Genomic DNA, 16,975 nt, shown 5'->3' with positions numbered 1-16,975 from the left:
GCAAAGAAATTTTTTGAAAAACAATAACAACAATACGAAAGAGGTGATGAAATATTGAATCTGATGGAAACAAATCATGTCGAATCAATGGTTGCGATGTACGAACTTACCTTTTATCACTGACATTGTTCCCGATTTGATCATGAAACTGAAAGAAATACACAATGTTTTAAATAGTGCTGAGTGTACATAGAATTTCATGAATTTGAATTTTTATTCAGGAACAACATATATGTACATGTACAATTTTTATTTCCTTAATATACCTATTTATGTTTAATATGCCTACTTATAAGTGATATGCTGATTAAAAAAATAACACAAGATATACATTTATGCAATAAATTTTACAAAGTCACGTATATCCATAGAAATGTTTATTTTTATATTAATTCTTTGATGAGAAATGACTTCTTAAGTCTGCAATAAAACACTATTTAAAATAAAAAGGCAATCACAATACAATAACAACACAATATATTGTCTGTATTAAAACCCACGTACAGTCCAAGCTGACAGCAAGATGTAAACTCAGTAAGCTTATGTTGCGCCAGGACCTGCACATTTTGTGAACATATAAAATGATAAAAAATAAAAAGATGTTTTCTTTTAATCTTCTACAAACGCATCAATAATACATCACTACAAAGATAACAACATATATTTTTTCCCGCGTCAGCGACAATTACACTGTCCAAAATAATGACATTTGGGACGTAGGTAAAGCTCAACAGTTGCTTTAACTTCTGCGTGGGGCTGGCTACCATCAAGACCAGGGCCGTTCGAATGGAGAGTTAGTTGATTTATTATTCCTAGTTACTTATTCCTTTTTCGAATAAAGAAATAGGAGCAGTTCCGTATTCATTATTCAAGCTTATCATGTAGCAAGCTTTTTAAGAAAAACTATACACTAACAATTCATACGTTAATAAAAACAAAAATGAATAGGATAAATTAACCTTATTAATAACGATACATGCTCAGGTTTCTTGTTCCCATTTGAATATGATATCTTGATTAAACCGAACTGGAATTTAAACTTCACATAACACTTATAAATGTATTTTACATCAATGCACAGGTGGTTAGCGTGTGGCTATGATGTTACTTGGTAAAAACATCATTTATATAAAAATTAACAAATGTTTACGGCATATAAATACATATCAACGAATATGTAAGTTGTTACAAGCATTATTGAAATATCTTTCGTCATAGTTTTACTGAATGGTACCATGCTCCTTATTCGCTGCTAAGTAAGAAAAAGAAACAAGGTCCTTATTTAAGTAATAAGGTACGATCATTTTCTTACTTTAATTGATCCATTGGACCACATAGTAATGAACATCATTTTATGTATAGGTTGGATATTAAACATTTTTCTGCAATTCATTTCTACTTTATTATATTTTATAATAACCCATTAGTGTATTCGATATTTAAACCGAATAAGGAACTGGCATTTTCTTACTTAACAAATACATTAAGATGAACCAAAGATACCAATAAATTAATGAAAATCATGGTAAACGTATGTTAGGTATCAAACGTATTTATTGCAGTACATTTATACCTTGTTTTATGTAATTATGTAATACTCATAAGCCAGTGGATTATTCAGTTTTAATAAAGAATAAGACCCGATTCCATAGACCTAATTCTAATTGAATAAAGACATGGCATTTTCTTATTTTAACGTTTTTTTAATAAGCAAAAGTTATTTCATACCAATGAGAAATCTATTGATATGTAATTTCATATTCAGCATATTTATTGTAATATAGTTCGATTAAGTATTTAAAAATTATAACATGTTTTTTTTTCAAATAAAAATTGAATAAGAGATGAAAAAGAAAAAGAACATGTCTTAGGCTGATCACCATCGAAACCGGGACCTTTTGTAGGTCATAACGGACCTTAATGGTATGCAAAGGTTAACCATTGATTTTTTTTATTTGAATATTTACATAATTTGGCACAGCTGAGATGGAATTGATATGATCCTATCATATTATAATCACTTGACGAAAGAGCAATATCATCATCCAACCATTTGTGCCGTCAAATAGCCCAACCCACTTTCCAACTTTACAGTTACTTGGCTTCTATCTGAAACCGCATTGAATGTATCATAACGTACAGAAAATGCTAATTATGTTTATACAACAATTATAAAGAAAGTTTATTCAACATGTATTTATACTGTATTTAGTATTTATTATATAGCTGCTGACGATGCAATGCCATTAGCGCCCCACGTCACACGACGTTACGAGCAGAAATATATGTTTAAAAAAAATGATTTAACCAACATAACATAAATAACTGTATTACCCACATCAAAACAATATTCAAGGAACATGGTTTTGATAAAATATTAAAATCGCAATCAGAACAAGATTTTTGACATTTGTTTTTGCATGCGAGTATTTAGAAATCAATAAAACCCTTAAATTTAAATCCAACACTTTGTTTTATTTGATAATAACCAAGTAGCTTATTCGATATTTAAACCGAATAAGGAACTGACATTTTCTTACTTAACAAAATACATTAAAATGAACCAAAGATACCAATAAATTAATGAAAATCATGGTAAACGTTTGTTGGGTATCAAACATACTTATTTCAGCACATTTATACATTGTTTAATGTAATAATAATAAGCCAGTGCATAATTCAGTTTGAATAATGAATAAGACCCGATTCCATATACCCATTTCACATAGAAAAAGGAACTGGCATTTTCTTATCTTAACACTTAATTTAATGACCAAAAAGTATTGCATATCTATGAAAAATCTTTGTATATGTAATTTCATATTCAAAATATTAATTGCAATATAGTTCGATTAAGTATTTCAAAATTATAAAATGTATTTTTGTTTAAAATAAGAATTTAAAAAGAGATGATCAAGAAATAAAAACCTGTCTTAGGCTGATCGAAACCAATGACCTTTTGTAGGTCATTACAGGCCTTAATGGTATGCCAATGTAAACCATTGATTTATTTCGCTAACAGTTATGTATTGCTCATTACAACATCCTGTAATTTAGACCTGTTTTATATAAAAAAAATCCACACATTTCACTTATATTAAATGCAACGTAATGACGCCAGTAAGCAAATTCGACATTAGTGCTTTTCTATGGTTACTGTCTGCAAACTAATATTATAGCCACCCATGAATAGCGTATTACGTACCGAACTCGGAGTAAATGTGCCATAACTTTCTAAACGTACGACCTTATATGAAAAACTGATTGATTTCAAATTTGCAGCTTCACATGGATACATTATTTGGCATAGCTGAAATGGAATTGAAATGATCCTATCATAATCACTTGACGAAAGAGCAACCAGAGCAATATCATCATCCAGCCAGAGCAATATCATCATCCAACCAGAGCAATATCATCATCCAACCAGAGCAATATCATCATCCAACCAGAGCAATATCATCATCCAACCAGAGCAATATCATCATCCAACCAGAGCAATATCATCATCCAACCAGAGCAATATCATCATCCAACCAATATCATCATCCAGCCAGAGCAATATCATCATCCAACCAGAGCAATATCATCATCCAACCAGAGCAATATCATCACCCAACCAGAGCAATATCATCATCCAGCCAATATCATCATCCAACCAGAGCAATATCATCATCCAACCAATATCATCATCCAACCAGAGCAATATCATCATCCAGCCAGAGCAATATCATCATCCAGCCAGAGCAATATCATCATCCAACCAGAGCAATATCATCATCCAACCAGAGCAATATCATCATCCAACCAGAGCAATATCATCATCCAGCCAGAGCAATATCATCATCCAACCAGAGCAATATCATCATCCAACCAGAGCAATATCATCATCCAACCAGAGCAATATCATCATCCAACCAGAGCAATATCATCATCCAACCAGAGCAATATCATCATCCAACCAGAGCAATATCATCATCCAACCAGAGCAATATCATCATCCAACCAGAGCAATATCATCATCCAACCAGAGCAATATCATCATCCAACCAGAGCAATATCATCATCCAACCAGAGCAATATCATCATCCAGCCAGAGCAATATCATCATCCAACCAGAGCAATATCATCATCCAGCCAGAGCAATATCATCATCCAACCAGAGCAATATCATCATCCAACCAGAGCAATATCATCATCCAACCAGAGCAATATCATCATCCAACCTGCAATATCATCATCCAACCAGAGCAATATCATCATCCAACCAGAGCAATATCATCATCCAACCAGAGCAATATCATCATCCAACCAATATCATCATCCAACCAGAGCAATATCATCATCCAACCAGAGCAATATCATCATCCAACCAGAGCAATATCATCATCCAACCAGAGCAATATCATCATCCAACCAGAGCAATATCATCATCCAACCAATATCATCATCCAACCAGAGCAATATCATCATCCAACCAGAGCAATATCATCATCCAACCAGAGCAATATCATCATCCAACCAGAGCAATATCATCATCCAACCAATATCATCATCCAACCAGAGCAATATCATCATCCAACCAGAGCAATATCATCATCCAATCATAGCTGAAATAATTCGCGTTCAGAATAAATCTGAACGCTGAAACTCCGGTCTGTAAAAACCATAACGAAAAATGAATACAATGCTATTATATCAATATCCTTAAAATTGCAACATAACATAACCAACTCATAAAGTTTTAGTTAAGAAGTCCATTTTTACCTCAAATAGCGTCGAATTGAAGTTAAAAGGCATAATTTGTTTCAGTTTAACTTCTGCTTAAATCACAATACAATCACTGACCTCTCGTCATGTTATGAAATATTTAAATATCAACCAATCAGAAGAAGGCATTACAGTGTAATAGGCTGCGTTATCGATTAAAATCTACCTGCGGTTTCTACAACGGGCACAGCGATTGGAATGGAAAATGTGAGTAGTGTGTTGATTTAAATTGGTCAGGCGTGCAAAATTGAAAGATTCATTACATACTTCTTACGGAACATTATTGAGAAATGAATTATCTACACAGGTATGTAAATATTATTGCAATCCGTTGATATTAACTGTCTGATATCGGGTCTTGAATGTTGCGCACCAAATTCCTTGCGCATCAATATAGACAAAGAAGGAAAACTTTCGCTATTAAAAAGATAGAGTGGACTATTGACGCCAAGAGTCTGCCAAAGCAAAAATCATCAAAAGACTCTATGGCGGCAATTTATATTGACTACATCCAACCAGAGCAATATCATCATCCAACCAGAGCAATATCATCATCCAACCAGAGCAATATCATCATCCAACCAGAGCAATATCATCATCCAACCAGAGCAATATCATCATCCAACCAGAGCAATATCATCATCCAACCAATATCATCATCCAACCAGAGCAATATCATCATCCAACCAATATCATCATCCAACCAGAGCAATATCATCATCCAACCAGAGCAATATCATCATCCAACCAGAGCAATATCATCATCCAACCAGAGCAATATCATCATCCAACCAGAGCAATATCATCATCCAACCAGAGCAATATCATCATCCAACCAGAGCAATATCATCATCCAACCAGAGCAATATCATCATCCAACCAGAGCAATATCATCATCCAACCAGAGCAATATCATCATCCAACCAGAGCAATATCATCATCCAACCAGAGCAATATCATCATCCAGCCAGAGCAATATCATCATCCAACCAGAGCAATATCATCATCCAACCAGAGCAATATCATCATCCAACCAGAGCAATATCATCATCCAACCAGAGCAATATCATCATCCAGCCAGAGCAATATCATCATCCAGCCAGAGCAATATCATCATCCAACCAGAGCAATATCATCATCCAACCAGAGCAATATCATCATCCAACCAGAGCAATATCATCATCCAGCCAGAGCAATATCATCATCCAACCAGAGCAATATCATCATCCAACCAGAGCAATATCATCATCCAACCAGAGCAATATCATCATCCAACCAGAGCAATATCATCATCCAACCAGAGCAATATCATCATCCAACCAGAGCAATATCATCATCCAACCAGAGCAATATCATCATCCAACCAGAGCAATATCATCATCCAACCAGAGCAATATCATCATCCAACCAGAGCAATATCATCATCCAACCAGAGCAATATCATCATCCAACCAGAGCAATATCATCATCCAACCAGAGCAATATCATCATCCAACCAGAGCAATATCATCATCCAACCAGAGCAATATCATCATCCAACCAGAGCAATATCATCATCATACCAGAGCAATATCATCATCCAACCAGAGCAATATCATCATCCAGCCAGAGCAATATCATCATCCAACCAGAGCAATATCATCATCCAACCAGAGCAATATCATCATCCAACCAGAGCAATATCATCATCCAACCAGAGCAATATCATCATCCAACCAGAGCAATATCATCATCCAGCCAGAGCAATATCATCATCCAACCAGAGCAATATCATCATCCAACCAGAGCAATATCATCATCCAACCAGAGCAATATCATCATCCAACCAGAGCAATATCATCATCCAACCAGAGCAATATCATCACCCAACCAGAGCAATATCATCATCCAACCAGAGCAATATCATCATCCAACCAGAGCAATATCATCATCCAACCAGAGCAATATCATCATCCAACCAATATCATCATCCAACCAGAGCAATATCATCATCCAACCAGAGCAATATCATCATCCAACCAGAGCAATATCATCATCCAACCAGAGCAATATCATCATCCAACCAGAGCAATATCATCATCCAACCAGAGCAATATCATCATCCAACCAGAGCAATATCATCATCCAACCAGAGCAATATCATCATCCAACCAATATCATCATCCAACCAGAGCAATATCATCATCCAACCAGAGCAATATCATCATCCAACCAGAGCAATATCATCATCCAGCCAGAGCAATATCATCATCCAGCCAGAGCAATATCATCATCCAACCAGAGCAATATCATCATCCAACCAGAGCAATATCATCATCCAACCAGAGCAATATCATCATCCAGCCAGAGCAATATCATCATCCAACCAGAGCAATATCATCATCCAACCAGAGCAATATCATCATCCAACCAGAGCAATATCATCATCCAACCAGAGCAATATCATCATCCAACCAGAGCAATATCATCATCCAACCAGAGCAATATCATCATCCAACCAGAGCAATATCATCATCCAACCAGAGCAATATCATCATCCAGCCAGAGCAATATCATCATCCAACCAGAGCAATATCATCATCCAACCAGAGCAATATCATCATCCAGCCAGAGCAATATCATCATCCAACCAGAGCAATATCATCATCCAACCAATATCATCATCCAACCAATATCATCATCCAACCAGAGCAATATCATCATTCAACCAGAGCAATATCATCATCCAGCCAGAGCAATATCATCATCCAACCAGAGCAATATCATCATCCAACCAATATCATCATCCAACCAATATCATCATCCAACCAGAGCAATATCATCATCCAACCAGAGCAATATCATCATCCAACCAGAGCAATATCATCATCCAACCAGAGCAATATCATCATCCAACCAGAGCAATATCATCATCCAACCAGAGCAATATCATCATCCAACCAGAGCAATATCATCATCCAACCAGAGCAATATCATCATCCAACCAGAGCAATATCATCATCCAACCAGAGCAATATCATCACCCAACCAGAGCAATATCATCATCCAACCAGAGCAATATCATCATCCAACCAGAGCAATATCATCATCCAACCAGAGCAATATCATCACCCAACCAGAGCAATATCATCATCCAACCAGAGCAATATCATCATCCAACCAGAGCAATATCATCATCCAACCAATATCATCATCCAACCAGAGCAATATCATCATCCAACCAGAGCAATATCATCATCCAACCAGAGCAATATCATCATCCAACCAGAGCAATATCATCATCCAACCAGAGCAATATCATCATCCAACCAGAGCAATATCATCATCCAACCAGAGCAATATCATCATCCAACCAGAGCAATATCATTATCCAACCAGAGCAATATCATCATCCAACCAGAGCAATATCATCACCCAACCAGAGCAATATCATCATCCAACCAGAGCAATATCATCATCCAACCAGAGCAATATCATCATCCAACCAGAGCAATATCATCATCCACCAGAGCAATATCATCACCCAACCAGAGCAATATCATCATCCAACCAGAGCAATATCATCATCCAACCAGAGCAATATCATCATCCAACCAGAGCAATATCATCATCCAACCAATATCATCATCCAACCAATATCATCATCCAACCAGAGCAATATCATCATCCAACCAGAGCAATATCATCATCCAACCAGAGCAATATCATCATCCAACCAGAGCAATATCATCATCCAACCAGAGCAATATCATCATCCAACCAATATCATCATCCAACCAATATCATCATCCAACCAGAGCAATATCATCATCCAACCAGAGCAATATCATCATCCAACCAATATCATCATCCAACCAATATCATCATCCAACCAGAGCAATATCATTATCCAACCAGAGCAATATCATCATCCAACCAGAGCAATATCATCATCCAACCAGAGCAATATCATCATCCAACCTTTTGCGCCGTAAAATAGCCCAACCCCTTACCAACGTTACAGTTACTCGGCTGCTATCTGAAACCGCATGGAATGTATCATACCGTACAGGAAATGTTAATTATGTTTATACAACAAGTATTGAAACACATTTATTAAAACTGTATTTAGTATTCAGTTTTATAAATGTGCTGCTGACGATACAATTCCATTTGCGCCAGAGCATTACGAGCAGAAATACGTGTAAAAAGACGATTATTTAACCAACTTAACATGAATAAAAACGGTATTACCCACATCAAAACAATAATCAAGGAATATGGAAAATCAATACAACCCCTTAATTTGAATCCAACACTTTACTGAAACACTCATTTCGATAAGACAATACATTTTTAATATCATTTTATTATTTTAAAGAGACAAATATATGGATGTTACAAATGAGAAGCATCTCAAATATGCATTGAATTTATTCAAAACTACTCCACACCAACTTGCATTTAGAAAATAGTAGAAACACCAATACACCTAAACATAATAAATTATGCAAATATGTAACATTCTGGCTGGAAAAGGCCATTTTATATTGACATCAGTCTAGACCCAATCCGTTAGCATAATCATACACGTCATTTGACAACGATATGTCACTGTAACAAACATAAATTTATTAACATACATTTTGTTAAACGAAACCATACACGCAGTAGAGTCGAATCATCATTTGATTACAATTTGTCCACAAATACTGATGCATCAGGAATACATTTGCTATAGATTAAATATTGTACGATTTTAAGATTTATGATTTAAAGATTGAAGGTACTGTAGAAAACACCTCGTTTAACATCTGTACATAGCTAGGGATATAACTGGAGCATAAAGCATGGTCCAAGTATTGGATCCACTCAGAAAATGGACTTTATTTTGTTTAAATAAGCCTTAGGCGTTCGAAGCTTCAATAAATAAGTTTCAACAAAATTAAACCTAAGAGATAAGAGAATCTCGAAGGTCTATATTGCACACTGGACAAGTCGATACCACATACCTGAATCGCACTCTTATATTTTCATATGCATGTTCCGCCTGCTGGTATCCGGCTTTTAAATATAGAAATAATCGAACAATCGCTTATACTTAGGAAACATATTATACTATTGGGATTCTTAGCGGATATTTGGTACTGCGTCAAAAGTCGCGATAAACTGAAATGCAGCAGGCGTTTTCTGCTTAAAAGCGTTCTTCAGGAGGTGTCATATGTTGGTTGAACTTATAACTGTGTTCGCCGGTAAGGGAATACACATAGTAACGTCAGTTTGATTGCCCACTGCAAATTTTCAATATACTTGTATAGATACCTTATTCAGGAGTAAACGCATATAATCTTACGTTGATCATGTTATGAGTGTTTTGTAAAAAATGCGATAAAATGCGAATGAATAGTACATTCATTTCCGAATAATAATGTTCGAGAAATAAGGTTTTGTTTGAACATATGTGCGATTGGAGATTTGCCTCATGCAAATCAGCTTACATGTATACCTTTCCACAAGTACTAAGGAATAAGCGGCTGTGCTCAACCTCACTTGGCCTTGGGTTGCCAGTGAGCATTAAACATCAAATGTCAGGTAAATAATTCAATCCTATGCAGTGAATCTTACTTTTGGAAGAGACCAATATATCACACCAATGCATTCTACGTATAATAAATACATAAACAAGTAAGCCTTTGTTAATACCCCAAAAATAAAATTCAATTAAATTATGAAAATAAAACTACATCATTTAAAGCAAGTGCCGGTAGTTTCAAATACATAAGTACTGTTTGTGACGACATGAAATTATATTTATTTTCAAGGTTGACCAGCGCAAGAACGATAGTGTTTTAACGCACGTATCCAGACAGGTATTTCGTGTCCGAAAATAAAGATACGAAAAATATTAAACAATTACAGGTGTCCGAAAATTTAGAGACAAAAATTAAGGCGTCCAAAAATTATAATCATATTGATATAAGAGGCATAAATCAATGTACAATTATTTTATTGTGATTTATTTTTCTTTTTCTGCTAAAATAAATTAATTCAACTTCATAGCTTTTCTAACCCTTGCCTAAAATGATATTGAACAAAAAAGTAAAATCATTAAACATTCGGCTTCCATAATAGGACGAAACTGTTTCAAATGTTGTTGGATGAATCTATTGTTGTCTACCGGTAGTATTTTTCACCCAATTACGTGAATATAATGGTCCATTGCCATCAGACATGCATCTGCCTGGGTTTATTACCATAATCTGGTTGTAATAAACATGATCGAAGTGTCACAAGATAAGCGGAATCAGGAACGAAGTTTGTAGAATATCGTGGTAAAATACACTGTCAGACAATTAAGAGACATTAATTATGGACGAAATCGCTATGTCCGAAAATAAAGAGTCTCGAAAAATAATATTTTTTTTGCTTCATACGAGGGCTTCCGAGTACTTAAGAGTGTCTGAAAACTTAGATTTATTACGGATTGAGTATAGCCACCATCTCACTAGAACAGTGATAAGGGCGTTTATTCCAAAAGAAAGTCGTACATTCGAGTCTCCTTTGGTCGAAACAACATCACTGTTCGATGATTGCTATCCGACAGAACACGGACAAAGTTACATTTGCTTCAGATTCGAATCCTGGAATGTTATCGCTTGCTGTAGCGCATGCAGCCGACTGGCTTACTGTACCTCGATGTTCTTCACGCCGGCAGTTGGCGACTGTCAGCTGCACAAGACAACAATTAATCGACGTCAGCACGTCCCGGGAAGGAAAGGAAGTGACGTCATTAAGCGAGGCCTATGTGCGTCCATCGTTCAAATGCAGTACTCTGACGTCAGAATGGAGCTTTGTCAAAGTTTCCCCTAACGACACGTTTTACTTCAGGTATACACATATCATAAATTGTTAAAGAATCAAGAAAATATGGGGACAAAAAATTTAGGACGTCTGCCTTAATAAGTTCTAGGTGACGAGAAAAACGTATTAGCGAGTACTGGTATTTTAACCACTGATGCATTTCTTAGTTCCGCACATGTTGGGAAGTTTTGGCGGTTGCCAAAAACAATTAAATGCTGATCACAAACATTTGTAAAAAGCTCGGTAAAATGTGCATTTGCAAGGTTGCTTTTGGTAATTTATGATTCTTGCTTTATGAAGACTTGAGAGCGAAGTCCCTTAATCCGCTACCCTTTCATAAATAGTATAAACTGACATATAACAATGTTCCAATAATTTGTTTTTCAAAACATATTCTAATGAATTTAAAACGCAAACTACACATTTAACACGTACTTTTTTGTCTATAATTGTTTAAAACAGTCATGATGTAAAGTTTTAGCTCGCCTTATTTTGCGAGCGTATTCTACTTGAACTTGACCATTGCTTTAGTTTTATATTCAGTTACAATCAATACCTTTGGTTTGTTATGAATACGTTTTGACGGTGCCTTTTTGCAAACCTTTTAATATAAGTCACGTTTTCTGCACTTAAAAATGTTGGCAGTTCATTTTCTACATTTTCGGTAGGTCGGTGTGAATGAACATCACAAGTTAATTAGTCATGACGAATATATAAACGATTTGGCTTTCCCTTATAACATGTGTACTTTTTATTCAGAATAAGGCATATAAACCAACTTCTGTGACAATGAATAACTTTCAAAATAGTAGTTAGCGATTCTTTTTAAGTGTAGCCTTAATGCATCACTGGATAATTAACTAAGCAAGGTTTTACCTAGGCGGACTGTGCATCATGTGGTGGTTGCTATGGGCGTATCTCGCTTATGAGAAACCTTCCCATCACGCCCACATCAGCGATGCGGAGTTTGAATTCATGACGCATGCACAGGGTAATGACGTCCATGATTATGGGGTATGAAACTAAACTAAGTATTCTGCTCGATTGTTTCACTTTGATGATGTAGCAACATGCTACTACGTGAGAGATTCATAAGCAGAATATTAGCAGTGATTTTACAATCTTGTAGTGCACCCCTTCATACAAAAAGGCCCATCTCTTACATTAACTTCTGTAAACGGGTCTAGTAGAGGACAATCGTTATCTATATCGTCTGTCAACATCCGGTCATTACTGTCTTTAAAAAAAAACACGCACTTGAATACGATACGTGTTTCTGATTTGCGATACTATAGTCTATTGGCTTAAGCAAATATACTAAAAAAAGGTCTAGTCGTGCGTTTTCAGCCGCAAATCATAAATAAAGCATTAAGTCAAATGCACAGGAAAAAAATGGTACGTATCATTTTAAAATGTATATATATTTTTAAGAAAATGAAAGTTCCATGGAAGTCTATCCTGACGTCACTTCCCGTGACTGCGATGTGCCTGTGTTACTCCGTTAGTTAGTGGGTCCGTGATCTCTTGTTGACCAACGGGCTCCTGTATTTGAGCAAGGTCGGGTTTAATGTTGCTGAGGTGAGTTCTTGTGAATCAAAGCTGTTTTAGCCCATTTATGCCTTTATGCCTAGTGGACTCTCCCATCCTTCTAAATTGGATCAATTTATTTCCAAAATTAGGGATTTCTAGTTTATTTATTTCTATATTTAGAATATTTCTTACAGAAATTCCTTTAAGCAAACAGCGCAGACCCTGATGAGACGCCGCATCATGCGGCGTCTCATCTTGGTCTACGCGGTTTGCCAAGGCCTTTTTTGTAGACGCTAGGCATAAATGGGTTAACTCTTTAACACTAAACGTGCGGCTCTTCGTTTCACGTTTAACTGTCATAAATTACTTCAAACCGTAAACATGACCGGGCCATTTTAACGTTATTTTTTTTTTAATATTGTAAATTAAAAATAATTGTCTGTGTTGCAGTCTCATACTTTACAATAATAAAATACTCACTTCTACGATTTGGATGATTGTTAGTGTTTTGATATTTTCAAGTCCCATGCTTCTACGATTTTAGTTATTGATAGTTTTGCTATGTCTTATGCTTTATTTTCCTTATATTTGTGCCAACTTTACACAGTATTTTCCATTTTCTGGTCTTGCGCTAAATATGTACCATTTGCTTTTTCATCGCCCCGTGTATTTATTTCCCTTCAGCCAGATCTTTCCTTAGATTAGCAAAATATAAGAGCATTTCTGAGAGCCGCTCTTGCCTTTTTCGTCTTTATTTATCATTATTCTGACCATTAGTAGGCAAACCTTATGAGTAAAACACCATACTTCTAAAACACTAAATTGTTATAATGTGCCGATAATGTAACCTGTTGTAAACACTATTTGTTTAAAAAAATGTGTTATTTTGTGAAAATATTGCAATAAAAAGTATTGAACTAAACTCTGAAAGTATTTCTCATTTGTGTTTATGCATAAATAACTCATTTAGAACCCATTAACACATCAATAGTTTCACTACCGTGCGAGTTGACTTAGGTACGAGTTGACTTCCGTGCGAGTTGACCAAACAACGTGCGAGTTGAAATTGCTCTATTTATGTTAACAGTCTTAATTATATTTTACATTAAACTGTAATTTGTTGATAAAAAACATTGCAGAAAAAGCATCAATATTGCCAATATTCGATCATATTCGCTCGTTTCGTTCATATTCGCGAATATGAGTCACATACGCATTATAGACGGACCCAAAATTTCGAGCAAAAAACTTCAAAAACTGTTAAACGGGAATAAACAACACAATAATACGATTCCGAATGACAATAAGTATGTTTCCAATGTTATTGTCTTTCTGGATTGTATTTATCATCACAGTAATGGATAAAAGCAACGTTTGGATTATCAAAAGGTAAATGAAATATATTTTCGAGATAAGTCACTTTATTATTTATACACTGAGTCTTTCAAAATTATGGAACGTTTTAAATTCATCTTTCCAGAAATATCAATATGTGGGTCTAATATCTTACAAAAAGACATTTTATTCAACGTAAAGTACTGAGTTAAGAAAATTCAATAATTATTGATTTTGACACCTTAAAAAGAAAACATCAATTATTTAATAAAGTTTGGTGTCTTTCACTCTTGATACAATGGAATATATTGCAATGGGTATAAACTGTTTATTGAAGTCTGATCCCCCCTCCCTTCTCCGGTGAAACTCCCATTGGAGTTCTTCATAAATTGGAGTTAGACGGGGTGCCTCCGTCAAACTCCCATTGGGGTTTAATTTAAATGGGAGTTTGACGGGGTCTCCCGTGAAAACTCCGTTGGAGTTTAATGGATATGGGAGATTGACGGGATCCCCCGTCAAAACCCCACGGGGGAAGAAAATCTACAAACACTTTATTTTCTTATTAAAGTACATATTTCTTACAATTATAACTTAAACGTGCGTATTTGTAAACATTGAAACTGAAAACAAAGCATAATATTTAAATTACATTTTTTGTAAAATATAGGTTAAATTCTCCCGTCTGAAAAAAAATCCCGTTGGAGAATTGCAATTCTTAACGGGGGAGACAAAAGCCCGTTGGGATCCCACGGGGGGTGACAACTTTATCATCAAATAACTCTACTTTCCAAAAACATTTAACTCTTTTTTTTTCAATTATATGTAAGTACGCATTGCCTCCTACGAATATGCAAAATTTCATTACAATTGTTCAATAAATAAAAAAAAAAAAGCTTGCAAATAATCTGGATTTGCAAACTTAATCTGGATACTGTTTAATCACTAATCAACAACTTTTCATGAAGAGATTATCGATCACATTGTAATAGATCACTACATATCACATAGTAGTGTGGTCACTACATATCACATAGTAGTGTGGTCACTACATATCACATAGTAGTGTGGTCACTACATATCACATAGTAGTGTGGTACATATCACATAGTAGTGTGGTACATATCACATAGTAGCGTGGTTTCTTATCTTATGGATTATTATTTTGACTGCATGTAAATGTGTGAAACTAAAAATCCAAAAGTAAAAAGGTAAAAATGAGAGTGAAAACTGTGTCCAACATTTGTGTCATCAGATCATCGAGCTCCTCCTTGTTGTCAGGTTGGTGCACTGGCAAGCCTGCCTTACAAATATTGTGATGGCCGTCGTGAGTGGCATCTTGACTGACTTTCTTCTCAACAAGAAGTATCTCACAACCACCGTGGTCAGAAAAATACTCATCGGCGTCGGTAATATTTCATATTGCTAGTTATCTGACACATACATTGCCTCTTTTGTGTATATTTAAACCTTTTTTGAACAGAAACATACGGTTAGACCTTTTTGCGTACAGCGGTTGGAGTTATGATTTCGGTTGTGGTGACAAGAAATAAACTTCAAGCCAAGCATATTAAAACCAAACCAATGAAAATTAGTTTAGCCAAGATTAATTGTATTTCAATGTTTCTACAATGTTTCTACACTAACAATCATATGGTGCCAGTTGAAACGAACTCTTGTGCAATGTGCATCTTGTAAAATTATGATTAGTTGGGCATTTTTTGTATGTAACACTATCTGCATAGTTTATACAGGAAAGACAAGATGTAGTACACAGTCATGTAACATTGACACGGGAAAACCAATTGTTAAGCGGTAAAATGAATGTATAAATGTCTGCTTTTTTACCGATATGCAACTTATTCCAAACTACAGTGCATGCTTTATCCGGAAAATTAATGATACATATAATAGGTAATTATATAACTTCAGTTAAAGCACATCTTTTCGAAAATCACCATTTAGTTGCAAGATGCAATACATGTATATCAATAAACTACAGTGTACTTGTAAAATTAAAGTTACCTTTTATACGACGTGCACTGAACCACATTATTTGGTTTCACTTCATGTTTAACTACACTTATTGTCCTATTTTCCTATAACTTCATTCAATCGGTCATGATTTTTGTTATTTGACTTGATTGTATTTATGGTATATTATATATGTACATTTAGAGGCCGATGTGCTCGCTTTGGCAAACCTTCAATACCATTCAAATGAACTCAATATTACGTGACACCGCCTGTTGAACTATGCCTATCTACGACCATTGATGATAATCGCAACGTTAAGGCATTTACTCAAGTGTTGTGCAATGAACCAATATATCTGATTTAAGTCGTGTAAGTTTTACAGAAAACCAATTGTACTATACGTTCTAACGATCAATTACCCGCGTTGTTTACAAATCAATACAACTGACCCATGGTCGCCCAAAGGCAGAATCGAGTTGAATATGTATTATTCTTAATGTATCTTTATTACACTTATTACAATAAG

At 35.3% G+C, this 16,975-nt stretch overlaps 1 long non-coding RNA gene across 2 annotated transcripts; it reads left to right on the top strand.

The window, feature by feature from the left end:
- The first annotated feature begins 9,884 nt into the window (after nt 1-9,884).
- On the top strand, nt 9,885-13,184 carry LOC127862460 (uncharacterized). 2 transcript variants are annotated; one of them, XR_008040632.1, is made up of 3 exons: nt 9,885-10,001; nt 11,382-11,637; nt 13,042-13,184. It is a non-coding gene; the product is annotated as an uncharacterized LOC127862460 (long non-coding RNA). The 2 variants fall into 2 exon arrangements; XR_008040633.1 differs by lacking the exon at nt 13,042-13,184 and adding an exon at nt 12,491-12,615.
- Nucleotides 13,185-16,975: the final 3,791 nt, after the last annotated feature.

The sequence above is a fragment of the Dreissena polymorpha genome, chromosome 1 (assembly GCF_020536995.1).
Source record: "Dreissena polymorpha isolate Duluth1 chromosome 1, UMN_Dpol_1.0, whole genome shotgun sequence".
NCBI classification, from domain to species: Eukaryota; Metazoa; Mollusca; class Bivalvia; order Myida; family Dreissenidae; genus Dreissena; species Dreissena polymorpha.
Note: the sequence above shows the minus strand (reverse complement) of the source record. Positions and strands in the feature narration are given on the sequence as shown.